The sequence below is a fragment of the Opisthocomus hoazin genome, chromosome 6, assembly GCF_030867145.1.
Source record: "Opisthocomus hoazin isolate bOpiHoa1 chromosome 6, bOpiHoa1.hap1, whole genome shotgun sequence".
NCBI lineage: Eukaryota > Metazoa > Chordata > Aves > Opisthocomiformes > Opisthocomidae > Opisthocomus > Opisthocomus hoazin.
This window is the reverse complement of record NC_134419.1, coordinates 12,188,053-12,201,521: the sequence shown is the minus strand read 5'-3', so window position 1 is coordinate 12,201,521 and position 13,469 is coordinate 12,188,053.

Here is a 13,469-nt window from a genome sequence, read left to right as displayed (position 1 = left end):
GGCTGTAGAGTGATAAGGACAGGAGATTTTGAAGGTGCTGATGTCCCTTGCAAAGGAAAGGCAAAAGAAGATTTCAGAGCCTAAAGACAATTCACACACAGGAGTATAGGTCAGGAAAGGAGTCCCAGGGATACTGAGCCATTCTCCTACATCCTGTAATGTAATTTCCCATCCAGCATCCCAGTAAATTTATCAACCTCCATCTTCAAATAGGTTTGTTTACTTGCCTATGCTAATCCAAGTGGAAGGTTTCTTCAGGTCTTCTCTTCCTGATAGATGAGAAACTTCCTCTAATTCCCAGATAAAATGTATTCATAGCTAGTTTACACTAATTTACTCTAGCAAAGTGGTCCTTTGCTTTAACCAGGGGTTTTTTTCCTCCCTTGGTGTATCTATAGGCAGCTCTCAGATCCCGGTCATCTTTGTCATCTTTGTTTTGCTGAGCTAAACAAACCATTTTATTCTTGTGTCTCCTCACCACCTTGGCTTTCCGTTTCCACATCGTCTTAGCAGACCTCCTCTGCACCTGCCCCTGATTCAATTACATTTTCTTGAGCATGAGTGCCCAGACTGGTACGTGGTATTCCTGAGCTGGGCTCCAAGGCCTCATGCAATATTTGTCACTTGACCCTATAAATATCACTCATATAAACATGCTTGATTTCTATATTTCCCCCCTCAACAGGGTGGTCTACTCTCAGGGCTTTTTTGTTCCTTTTATTTTCCTAAGCACTCCTTGCACAGTAATAAAAATGTACAGACTCAGTGGGGATCTGTTTTAACTTCAAATGTGCTGATTCAGTTCAAAAACCATTAATTCAGCTGGAATCAGGGCCATAGGGTGGAAATCCTTTTCCAGTTAAAACAGAGGTGAGAGGGACAGCCTTTGGCAGGCTAGGAAATACAGTGCATTAGAAAAACATAGCAGGACATCAGCAAGTGGCTCTTGATTGGGCTATGTTACCAGGGGATCAAGGAGTCTTGGACATTTCAGATCAGGATGGGATGTCTCTGTAGGAGATCTGCTGTAGCTTGGATTTGGGCAAAGGTCTGGGGTTTGATGCCTGGGAGCATTATATTTCTGAAGCCTGTGCTTGGCTGGCTTGGACATGATGGTCTCTGCCGGACCTCATGTTGACTGAACATGCAAGGCGCTGTACAAAGCTGGCCAGACAGGTTGATCCCATCTCCAAAAAAAATCCCCCGCTATTCAAGAGCAGGAGAGGATGCAAAGCAAACACAAGCAGAACTGTGTAGTTTGGGCTGCCCACCACCGTGGTTCCACTCTGCATGGGGCCGGGGCGACCACCCCAGGCACACGGCGCTTGGCACTGAATGTGAAACTGCCACAAACGGTCGTGCTTCAGAAAGCAGAAGCATACCTGGGTAGATGGCTTGGGTAAGGAGGGAGGCTGAAAAGTGCCCAGAGAATCCATCTTTTGCCCTTACCCCCACCGTTGTATGTGGGATAAACAGAAAAACTACCTACATGTGTCAGGAAGGCATCAGCACCAAAGCACAAAATAAAATGACCCCTCAGCAGAGCATTTCCACAAGACATTTGACTGAAGGAAAACGAAGGCTGAACATCAGAAGAAATTTCCCGAGGCTACAATGCATTCAATTGTGGGATCACCCCCCGAGAGAAGTGGTGGGAACCATGAAACCAGCCACTTACAGCGCTGTGAAACGTCCCGTCAGTGCCAACCCGATTCTGGTTCAAGGGAGCCGTAATGAATCATCTACCATGCCTTTTCCAACTCTCGCTCCTAAAAATCAGACCCAAGAAGTACAAAGAAAGAAGGACAAACAGTGATGTCAATTTGCCAGAGAAATAGAACCTTTTTTACATTATTGTGTGCTATAAAACCCTTGTGCTTGCACTGTATACTTAATCTTGATATTCCAATGCCATCCACAAAAAAATTCAGGCTTAACCCTCACAGTTTATATTGTCACTATAAATGCTGGTAAAAAAATATTGTACAGTTGGGTGCAGTTTATTCTTTATATTTTAATGGCTATAGCAAAACTCCATTGCTAACTAGTAAAAAAAAAAATTAAAAAAATAGAAAGTTCAATGTGTTTTACAGCTATGTCGTCATGGGAAAGTTGTATTTCAAAGTGAGGGCATCAACAGCAGTGAAATTGGACATTTTTAAACATTTTAAACATTTTTAATGGGACATTAAAAAAAAACACTTCACCAAAATCTCTTTGCCAGTATTTTAGCTAATAGGGTTGCAGTGTATAAAGAAAGGGTTCTGACGCCTGCACAGGCCACCCAATACTGAGCCGCTGCTCAAGTGTCTTGAACTCTAAGTGTAAATGGAAAAAACATCTAAAATTAAGCGTTTCTCCTGGAGGAACAAATTGCTGATAAAGCAAATCTTCCCATAGGACAAGCACACCTGCTGGAAGGTAGAGACACATTTTTATGTGTGGGATTTTAACTCGAGATAAAATACTTTTCACGGGCAGTCATATGGAAGACAGCTGGCCAAAAATAATAATAAAGGAATTTGTGTCCCTTGGGAAATTCTGAGGTTTCAAAAAAATATGATTTTTGACCTAAGCTGGGACAAAAAGTTTAGTGCTCTGTTTTTTTTTGTTTAATGACATATTCCCAAATAAAAATAGTGTATTTCTTTTCACTTTCCCACTTTGACATTTGTTTTCTTTTATTATTATATAATTCTAGAAGTCCAAACCATCCATTACACCATGCTGTTACGTTTCCTTATACCGTATATTACACTGACAGGCATAATCTCCACCCTTTTTTAAGATCCCTATTAAACCAGCAAAGTTTCTTCACGAAACTGAATATCAGTAACGACAAGGATCCCTGCCCCAAGCTGGGGGGATGATGGCTTTCAGACTACTATTTTTCAAATGTTATTTTAAAAGATGGGCATAAGAGACCAGAGCAGCCGGGAAGAAGAGAAGCACCCAGCGCAATCCAAACAAGCACAAGGAATGTGGTTGTTGAAAAAACCTGAACTAGCTCTGGGGCTGCTGGCTGGCAGGAAAGTGGCCTGGCAGAAGCCCATCGTCACTGGTGGTTCGGTTCTTGCTGTGGGCAGGGAAGCGAAACTTCGCAAAGGAAAAATTTTGTACCCAGAGAGCGCCTGGCTCCCCCCCAGCTCAGGAGACCCCGTGTCTTCGGCCAAGCGCTTGGTCCAAAAGGGGTATAAATGTATCACACAGGAGTAAACCAATACTGTCAGAAGGAGATGAAAAAAAGCCATACAAACATTTTGGCTAATTTCTCAGCAAAAGCTTGGATAATGTTGATACATCCCAGGAAAGGTTTCCAGTTACTGAGTTCAGCATTTTCTGATAGAGAACTGGTCTGCTGGAAAAAAACTGACCTGCTCTACCATGAAATCTCTTATGTTCATTTTTTGTTTGGACTCAGCCGTGATGTTCAGCACTATACAAAACTTCCTGGAACCAAATATCCTCTAAACTGCCCCACAGAAACGAAATAATTGCCTGGCTAGCAGTTGCCACTGCTGCTCCAAATGTCCAGAGGCCAGGTCTCCAGGGTATTTCCTAAATTCCTGGCCAAAATGTTTCCTTTTGTCAGACTTAAGGTCTCACCTCTCTGCAGAAGCACGCACTTCCAAAGGACAGCTAAATTCACCAGGAGGGAGGGGCATGAGTGCTTACTCCCTGGTGTAAGGGGCTGAGAGTCAGACCCTTGCTCTCACACACCTGCTGTCTGCATTGCTTTAATTTCCTCATCGTCTCCCCTTCTGTTTATTCTATTTTCTGCCTCTCTGTCTTTCCTCTCCAGTGTTTGGAGACCGTCTTTCCTTTGCCAGCCTCTGTCTTCCTCCTATCGTTTCCCACAGCTCACTCCTTCCTTCCTTCCTTCCTTTCTTTCTTCTTTCCTTCCTTCTCAGCTCTCTCCCTGGATTTTCTATTCTCTCTTCCCTCCTCCCTCTCTTCCACCAGGACTTCCCCTTCTGCCACCAGAGGCACCTGCTCTGCCAGGGGTAGGGAGAGAAGGACATGCCGTGTCCAGAGGAGCCTTAGACACACACATCCCTCTTGCCTGGGGACAAGCTGCAGCTCCTGCATCTCCTGCTGCTTTCAGTCCACAGATACCAGCCGTGTGGGTTGCCAAATGGGGATGGGAACACGTAAGGGGTCCTGGGAGACAGCAGAGAGGGGTCCAAAGGCTGGAAACCTTGGCCTCTGTGTTGGCAAGTGTCCTCTGAAACCCAAGAGAAAGAGCCTGTGAGAGCAAGCATTGCGTCCTCACCCAGACCTCCTCCTTTGTTCCAGCCCTGAGGCAGCAGAGCTTTGAAATGTCAAAATTCCCTTTCCCGCCCAAATATTCTCACTTGTGTTGGCTGCCATCAAAACACACAGCTGAGACTACTGCAATTCATCACACCTGTGGCCCACGTTGGAGGTAAAAGGCAGCTCCTCCAGCTGAAGAGGCCACTGTAGTAATGTGCTACCTTATCTCTAGTGCCACTGACTTCCGTCTATTTAATTTTCCTTTTGATTTTAATGTAGATTTATTGAAAACAACAGTTATCAAAACAAACTGCAGTGGCAAATTGGTGTTTGTCTGTAGCTGTACAAGCACCTATAAAGCTGCCAACATATGAAATAAATGGTGCTATATGGGAGGTCAGTTATTGCAATAGAAGTTCCCCAGGGATTTGAGCTGGGCAGTTTAATATTTTTCTTATTACCCTCTTTTCTTTTCTACTATTTATGCCTCACTGTTTAAATTTAAAACATAGAGCCATCTGCCAAGACAAGCCTCTCTGATAAAATCATCTCTGGTAAACCTTTTCATGAGTGGGCTTCCCTCAGAGTACTGGCAAATGCTGATGTGTCCCGTTCAAAAGGCAGGCAAGCAGGTACAGGGAGGCCAAGCTTTTTTCCCGAAAGGCTTCACCGCCTAGGCCAGCTCTTTTTTTTCCCCCCGCCTTTGAAAGGGTTTGTCCTTACATCACGCCCCTTGAAAAAAACCCAGTGATTAAAACCCCTGCTTCTTGCCACGCTGTTTAACCTCCATTCAAATCCTGTGGCAGTATCCCACCTTACTCCAAATGTAGCTGGTATCTATGGTCTCCTCCCTACACACAATGCTAAAAAAATCAAATGCAATCATAGTCTAAACCCGTTCATCAGAAGAGATAAAAGGGTTTCTGTACCGATCTCCACATCAGGAGAACACAAATCAAATAACATAACTGTCAAATGAGGAGACGAGGTGTTTAAGTGCCTATAGAAATAGGAACTCTAATTACGGAAACATCTATAATGTAACTAATATTATTTACATTAGAGCAATGCTAATCCAGACGAGGGTTAATGTCCCTGCTCCTAAAACATTACAGTTTAAATAGTCAAGAGACAGCGAGAGGATGGAGGGCAGCATCAGCATGCTCATTCCTGCTCAAAGATGAGGGATGGAGGGAAACTCCTCACGACAGAAGAGGAGAGGGTGAAAGCGAGCCAAAACACGAGCCATAAGGAAGATGGGTTTAGATGCAGCCAGAGAGAGCAAGCGACTTGCTCAGCCTCACACAAGCTGCCTGGAGGGGTGGTGGAAAATGAATAGAAACTGCAGATGGCTTATAGGAGTCTCTTACTCACAAAAATGTTACTCGGCAGTGGGCAGCGCTTGGATCCCACTGAGTCACGGTCAGTTTTGCACTGCGCTCTGCAAACATCCAGTTCACTGGGAATGACCTCCTACTGCCACTTCTTAAAGCCGGGCTGGTGGGTTTTCAGACCAGGCTGCTCCAGGTGGGCCCGTGTCTCCATGTGAGAGGCACCAGCCATCATCTGGGGGCTCCAGGGAACAAGGCGTCTTGCTTTGGTTGACAGAGAAAGGCTTGAGATGATGAAGACCGAGCAAAGCCCTCTTGTCCTCCGGACTGATTCACTTCTCAGCCCATCAACATGCAGACAACCCACCCCATGCCCAGAATTGAACTTGCTGTCCTTAAAGTCTACAGCCTGGAGGACCTCACCCAGCCTTCCCAGGCCACAAGCCCCCTCTTCTTTCTAAGTCTGTACAAACTGGGGGCAAAACATTAATGCAAGTGTTTTGTCCTTTATCCACGGTGGTCTCCAGCTCTGGCAACTCTTTCCCAGCTTTGCAGAGTACTGATGAGAGGACGTATTCTCCTTCTCCTCAGTCCTGCCCCTTCCCACTCTCTTCTCAGTGCTAAAGCTCAACATTTGCAGCTGCCAGTCCTTCACAGACCACTCGAGGTCCTTCCTGTCTGGCAAAGCTACCTCAATACTAGCTGAGGTTGGAGATGGACTGTTTAGATCATTCTCCATTTGACATGAGTTGCTGAAGTAGAGACAGAAAGAGCAAGTATGACCTTCTGTAGATAAAGCTATTGAAATACCAAATGTAGCTCTGATCTTTTCTGAAGGGATCTAAAACATTTCTCAGCCCCTTCAGAAACTTGCTCTAAAGAACAACAGTACCACACACCTAAAATGAAGTTAAAATCTTCTGTATTTGGAGGGAAAGGATCCACACAGTTTGGCACAGAACCCAGCAGATTTTCCAAGGCTCCAGTATCAATTCAGTACAAAAGGGAAAGCCAGCAGACAAGAAGCAAAGCATTAACAAGTCTGAATGACACGTGCAGCCAAATTGTCTGCTTCACTGACAATTGATGCCATCCCCATTACTGGGAAAATATTGTAAGCATGCTTCCGTAGCGCTCGGCAGCTTATTGCTACAGATAGCCAGTGTTTCTTGTCATGGCTTACGGCTTTTGTGAGCTGGTGTAAAATGGCTTGCTGTTCCCATGCCCAAGTTTACCGGTGGAGGCAGCTGATGCACAGCCAGAGCGTGCCTCTCCAAGCATCTTGTATGCTTTGGGATTCTGCAAAGTAGCAACTGTATTATGAATACTACTCTGGCACAGCTAAAGAGACAGTTTTCACTAGAAAAGCTCACTGTTAAGTCCCACTGTTGAGGGTCAAAAACAAAGCCGTGGGGAGCGAGTCCTGCAAACAAGATCTTCTGAACTTGTGCAGGGAGTGCGCAAGGATCTCTGCAGATGCTCCTCTGAATGGGACCGCTGGGGAGCTCACGGCTGAGGTATTTATGTTAGGCAATTTATTCTCACCATCTCAGCAGCACTGGCAGAAGAGCAAGTGGTATGGGGGGCAAGCCCAGGGGCAGGAGCCCCTGGGCAGTGGGAAGGTGGAGGTCAGCTCCCACGGCAGCCTTGCGGTGGGCAGTGGAGGGCTGAAGGACCTGATCCCAGCAGGCAGGGACCAAGGGTGATTCTTTCAAGTAAAGCTCTGCTACAAAAATGATTGAGAAACAGAGTGCTGGAGCACTCCCCTTGTTTACATCAATATTCCCTCTTCACTCTTGCTCTCCATTTCTTTTTCTTTCACTCCTGAAGCGGCTCATAAGGAAAGACAGGCAGTTTGCCTCTCCTGGCAGTGGAGATGTGACACAAGCGTGTGGTTTCACATCTCCACATCCCTCTTACATCTTCCAGCTACAGTCAAAAGTACCCTGTAAGGAAAACAGCTGTGGTGGGTAGGCAGAGCAGGGGATGTGGGGAGAGGAAGGAACAAGAAGAATTGGGGGCTGAGGCAGAGCATCACTGTGAATCACAGCAATTTCCTCTGATCCTGTTTTATCATTGGGGGTGGGAATGTAAAAGATGCAGAACCTGTGTGAACAAGGTCAAATTAAATCACATTTCCAGGCTGGGGAAATTACTTTTGCCTGCAGCAAGAGAGGTGCACAACACGAATGAAGGAGGGGAGGTTCATGCCACCAGGCATGCTGTATCCAGCTAATGCAAGACAGAGGGAATTTATAATTAGCCCATTGAAATATATCCCTGCAGGATTTCAGTGGAGGGGGGGGGTCACACCAACTGAGCATGTAAGAAAAGGACCAAGATCTGATTTCAAACCTACTGCTCGTACGGAAGACGGCTCATCCTTATCTCGATGGACATGCGTTTCTGTCTCATGAGATAACATTAGTCAACAGGGTCAACTACCCACACACTCTGAAGACATAAGAGAGAGACCCTGAACATCTCCAGGACAATTCAAACCTGACTCCACTTCAAGAACATCAATGGGAGCAAAACCCAGATGCTGCTGAAGCTCAAGATTTCCTACAAGAGCACACAAATTGTCAAGTCTATTTAATATTTCTTGGTCAAACCCTGCGAAGGGAGGGAGAACAATGCTCTGTGTAGGTGACTTGAAGGGCCGATGGAAGGACAGATGGAAAGCAGTCTCCTGAAAACCAGCCGAAGAACACAGGACTGGAAGAAGTGGCCTTTCACATACTTCGCATACCACAGGGAGAAATTAGTACAGACTCCCATGCAGCCTCACTAGCTGTGCATGGTGCATTGCAGGCACGTGGAATCGGTGCGTCTGCCTCAGCTAACCCACCGTCTCAGTGGTAACAAAGGAAAGCGGGTGAGATGGTGTGTGCAGGTGATGGCCTTCAACTCTGAAGTGCCTGAGTTGGGGTGTTGTCGTTGAATTTTTGAATCCTGAGTACCCCTCATTCCCTTCAATTTTGACTGGAGTCGAAAACACAGGAGTCTGGAGATAGATCAGAGCTGGAGCTCACCTAAGCCATGTCTTGCCCCTGCTGGGAGGGGCGCTGCCAGAAGGCGCAGCAGGCGGTCAGGGAACCTTGCAAGGGGAAACTGCACTGGCAGGACAAGCCATTCCCTGGGCCAGTTTCCTCTTCAAGCCAGCTACTGGTCCAACCTGTAGTGTCAGCATTTATGCCCCTTCCACAGTTTATTGGTTTTATTTGCTGTTAAAATTCAAGCTATTCTTGTTATCTGAATCGTTTAGTGAACTCCAGTAAATTCTGCCTTATTGATCCCTTGGGGGGGTGGAGGTCCACAGGAAAGCTGCAGGTGCAATGAGATGTTCCTCCAAGAATCGAGGCAGGCATCGGGAAGGTTGTGAGATGTGGGGCACTGGGACTGGCTGATGGGATATGCGGCATTGGGACTGGATGGCAGAAAAAGCTACCTAAAGATAAAGCTGGGCCAAGATAAAGAAATTTTGAGTGTATCAGTTTCCGAAGAGGCTCGTGTCTGACAGAAAGCTAGCTTGTTGCATGTATTTGCCTGCTTTAAATAATTTACTGCTAGAGTAATGTGAGCTGGATTAAAGGACAACAGAGGGGCAAGAAAAAGGAATGGGGAATGCAGGTGAGAAGTGACTCGTGAAAAAGACTGGTAGAAAGAAGGCATGTGTTTCTTGGAGGAAGATGGGTAATTTCCCAGGAGGGAAACGATGAGAACTAGGCACCAAGTCCTGGGAATCAGCAGCAGGAGCCTATCTCAGTATGAAACCAAAAATTTTCCAAAGTTGTGAGAAGAGATTGTGAAAATGGTCCCTGAAGCCAGGTTTGGTGACTGAGCTAAGGAAGAGATGGAGCTCAGGAGCACATCACCCTCTCAGAAAGGGAAGGGAGGATCCCGAGAAGGACTGAGGCTCAGTTGGGTCCGCAGCAGCACCCTCCCTCCTGTGAGTACCCCGACGGGCACGTCAGAGCCCGAAATCTCTGCCGGGGCACCAGATGTGCTGGGGCAGAGCAGAAGGTGGGCTAGGCAGGCTGCTGGGCGCTCACGTGCAGCACGGTAGCTATAGGGATGGGCTTCTCTTGTGCCGTAACTCTGCTGGAGCCACGCTGCTCTGGGACCGGGTTCTGCACGGGAGTCCCTGGCCTGACCCAAATCCCCAGGGAGGGACCACTGAGGCAGAAATTCTCCCTCCCCTGCCCTGCTGCAGGAGGGGTTTGCTTCGCTTGAGAGGAGGTTTTGCACAGAGTCTTCTGCAAAGGGCAGGGGGAATGGAGAGGGCGAAAGATGTTTCACTCCGCTCTCATCTGAACAGAGGCTGGTTTGTTATTTCATCCTGTATTTTTCCCCCTTCAGATTTAACCTCCAACTCCTATTAAACAGACAGATCAGTCTAGGGGTAGAAAGTATTTATTTATTTGGTTATTATTATTTTTTCTAGGGAGGAATACCATCTGGTTGGCATGACAACGGTGCTGTGGGCCACCATAAACACTGGATCATTAGCATCAATGCATTGGGCTATTATGTAGGCTTGGCCATCAGCGCGGCTAAGGTGTGTGGGTTTATGGTGCAATCCCATTCGTATCGCGGCATGGGAATTATCAGAGCAGTCACAGTAGCGAGCACTACAGCTGATGCTGAGGTCCAGCCTTACGCAGGACTGCATCGGCATAAAGCATTTTCCTTTGAAAGCTGACAGGCACAAAGCATAGGCTTGTCTTAAGTCACCTACGGCGTGTGAGCTGGTTAATATCTAATGCAGTTCCTGGGCTGCACCGCAAACACGGTAATACTCTGAGCACTTTGAACTCCTAAACAGCATCCCTCTGTGTTACGTAGTACCATGAGAGAATGCACGTGTGTGTAAGGCACCAGTATGTTTTCTCCTAAGAACAGTCAGTTCCTGTTACTACAGATGTGCAGCATGCTCAGCATGGCTCTGAATTAGATCCTCAACCTGTATGTTCTTGGGAAAGAGCAACTCGCCTTTCTTTTTACTGTAAAGCCCCATTTCAGCTTATATAGCTGTAGCAGATATTAATAACAATCATGCTGCACTTGGCTGCTGCAAACTCTGACTGATGAGAGCAGCCCTAACTCACACAAGTTTCCAATTGATTTTATCTCATGTTGGGCTCTAACTAATCACACCAGAGAGCTGCCTTAAAAGCTCACTAGATCTGCCCTGCTCAGGTTTGCTTGCCTGGCATGAAGGAAAGGTGCAGGTCGTTTCCAGTTCCCCGCTGAGTTGGGGTACCCTGCTGAACTGGGAGCCCCGTATCTCAGGTAGATGCAGCCCCTTGCCCCTCCAGGCTTTGCCCCTGCACCAGGCTGTGCAGCCTGTTTGGGTCCTCAAAGCAAACCCAACACGCTCGCTGAGGTACAGTCGCAGCAAACACCGAGAAATAAATAAGAGCAAAGCCTTGCTCATGCTGTGCACTTGCCATGGGCCAAAGCAGGAGCCACCACTCTGAGCTGCTTTCGGACATGGCTCCAGCTTCCCCCAGGGTCTGAGGCACAGTTCAATGGCTTTGCCTTAGTTTTACTTGATCCCATTAATGACAAAAATGACAAACACATATGCGTTGCCTTTATAGCTATTTCACGCTTTGACATGATCCCGGGCAAGTTACCTATGCTGTCAGCGTGATGGATGGTGCACAGAAGGGGGGTTGGACAGGTGTAGCTCTTGTCACAGAGAAATATTTTTCCACACCATTAGCCTGTGGAACTCATAGCAACAGGATATTGCACAGAGAGGGATCCAAAAAAGCCCTGAAGAAAGAGTGGGTGCTTGCACAGAAAACAAGTGTCCAGTGCTGTAGCAGCAAATGTTAGAAATAACTGATAGGAAAGGATCTTGCGTGCTGCACGTGCTTTAATCACACAACTTCGGCTGCTGAAGTTTTGGAGAGAAATTTTCTCGGGAGCAGAGTGTCCCAGAAGTGCCTCATTTAGAATCATTTAGGTTGGAAAAGATCTGTAAGATCATTGAGTCAAGTTTAGGGCTCTGGACATCTTATCCTAAGCATCTGGGTCGGGCCTCAGCTTTGGAAATGATGACATGGCTGATGTTCACTTGTGAGCAGTCTTCCTGAGGCGGTTGATACGGTTATTTGTCAGGTTCTGCCACCCAGTCTACAACCTCTTTTTTGGAGAAGGAATTTTCCAAGAGGAAGATCATTTAGGAAGTAGTATCTCAGGACACTGTTTTTTAACAAACCCCTAGAAGTCCTTTGCAAAAGCCTGGGCATGGTCTCCACTCTGCTGTGGAGACCTGGTGGTGAGCAAAGTAAAGCAGCATCTCACAGCATGTCCTGAGAAGCAGAACCAGGAGGTTCTCCTTGCTCTCCCACGTTACTCAGCAGGCTTTGGAAGAGGCTTAGGTGATGGTGACAATGAAAAAGGGACATGCGTATCTGTCAGCCATAGAAAAATTTTTCTAGGCTGAAGGAAATTTTCTCACTACTAGTCCTATGAGTCAACAAGTCATTTAAAGCACACTTTTCTCACCCTGAGAGGACTAGTCACTGAGAGTACGCCAGCTCTAAATTCCAAACTTCTGGCAGAGAGCGTAATTTCAGCCCTGCCTCTGCCAGGTTCTTCCTCTGCAAGAGAGAGAGGACTGGCAGAGAGCGGTCACAGATGGCTCAGAAGACAGAGAGATCCCATATTAACTCTCCTGGGCTGTGGGACAGTCCTTACACCAACCATTACAGTAAAGCCCAGATCAGCTGCTAAGACCAGAATAATGCTCTCACGCTCATAGGTCAAGCTTCATCTCAGATGTCCTTGCTAACGACATGGCTAACCGCAGAGGCTTCAAGCTCCTGTCCTCCTGGAATGCAGCCACCAGCTTACTGACGCCTAAACCAGGGCCGCAGCTCTGATAACCCCGGGGGACAAAAACGTTTGCACGGCATGGCCATTGGCAGGATTTCCCAGCATCTTCTCCCGGGAGGGGCCGAGCGGGCCTTCTCCCACCCGTGAGGGCAGGGTGGTGGTGGCACGCTGCTGGGACACGCTGGCTGTAGCCAGCAGAGGGCATGGACATGACGCAGGCCGGCCAGCCACCCACATCCCGCTGGAAGCCACAGCCGCCCTGAAGCCTAACCAGGACGAAAAGATTATTTTTGAATTAATTAATTAGTGAAGTCGCCTTTTTCCTCTCCTCCACCCATACTGCAGATGAAAGGATGCATGGGACAGCCTGGGTCTAGTGGAGGTGGCAGCACCAGTGGCTTGAGGACGCGGTCCCACACACACAGAATTTCGGCCCTTTCTCGGGGTCTCGCTTTTCGGGGGACCCACAGCGTCACAGCAGGGCGGTTCCCGACAAACGCAGTGCACCGTCACGGGATCCCAGTGTGCCGCTGGTACCCGTGGGGTACGGTTTTGCCCCATGCTTGCTGTAGTTGCTGCTACAATTTATCATATAAAGGACATAATGATGAGCGAGGGGGTCTCTCGTTTGAAGAGTTGTGCGTTGGTATTGTAAGAAACCAGCAGGTAAGAAACCAGTCAAGGACTGTTCGTGGTGGAATTTACATGCACACTTGACTTTATGTATTATTGGTAATCCTATTGAAATCTGTATGCATAAAGTTAAGTGCATCTAATCGACTCTGTAGGTTTGGGATTGTATATGTTAATTTAATTTAGACTTCAGTATTTAGAACAGCATTTGCAATGAGAAGGTACAGCACTGTGATAGACCGTAACAACCTCAAATTTTCTTTTAATATTAAGTGCAAAAAAAATAAAAGAAATTGAGGTGTCCCCAATTAGTCTTAGAAGTGAGCAGTACACACACTAAGTTAAATCAGATGTTCAAAGTTATTTCAGGGTCCAAATTATCAGCGTAGAATGTATTTC